Here is an 876-nt window from a genome sequence, read left to right as displayed (position 1 = left end):
GGCTAGCCCGCCGGCGGTGTGCCTCCGGCGGCTCGAGGGAGCTGGCAGAGCTCGGGTCTGCGGAGTCTCTTCTAACGCGTGCACTGTCTGGGGACGACCTCACGGGGCTGTGGCCTCCTCCACAGGCCTCCTGCTGACGTCCGGCCTCTAGCTTTTCCTCCCTTTCCCGGCAGCCCCTCTCCCCTCACCCCGACAGAGAGAAGACCCCTTCCCTCTGTTCTCTCCCGAGAGGCCCGTCCTCACCCGTGGACAGTACTCCCAAGCTCTAGTCCCAGTCCGGCCACTGTGTCCGGCCACCTTCACATCTCCCTGGACTCAAAGGGGCCCAAATGTCACCCGGAGTGCTGAAACCCTCCGGACCTTCCCGGGAGTCCCCATGGCTGATGCCACCACCCAGGTGCGGCATCACCCGCCCCGGACCTGCGCCCCTGCTGCTCCCGACCCGGCCGCAGCGGTCGTCCCACCGCGCACACCCGACTGCGCGGCCCCAGCGTGAAGGCGCTTCCCTGCCGCCTGTCGCGCCGGCGCCCGACAAGCCAGGTGTCCCGAGCGCTGGGCCTCAGGGACAGTCAGGGCTCCCTCGCTCTGTATCCCTGCTGTCCGCAGGCCTCGGCTAAGCAGGGGCAGGGGCCGTGGCCTCTTTACAAGCATGTGCTTGTCTTCGGTGTCATTCAGCTGCGGGAACCGACACTGCTAAGTCTCTCACTTTCCCCAGTGTGAATGACCGCACCACGCGTGTGTTGATTCACTTGCCTCACAGGCCGTTTCTGTGCGATCCTTTACAGCCTACCCAGAGCTCCTGCCTCTGTCTGCAGATTCAGTCCCGTTAGCTCTTAGGCGAGAATTGGTCTCCCACCTGCATTTACCGCGGCCGGC

Source organism: Carlito syrichta, unplaced genomic scaffold (genome assembly GCF_000164805.1).
Source record: "Carlito syrichta isolate Samal-C Ts95f unplaced genomic scaffold, Tarsius_syrichta-2.0.1 Scaffold314839, whole genome shotgun sequence".
Taxonomy (NCBI): Eukaryota; Metazoa; Chordata; class Mammalia; order Primates; family Tarsiidae; genus Carlito; species Carlito syrichta.
Note: the sequence above shows the minus strand (reverse complement) of the source record.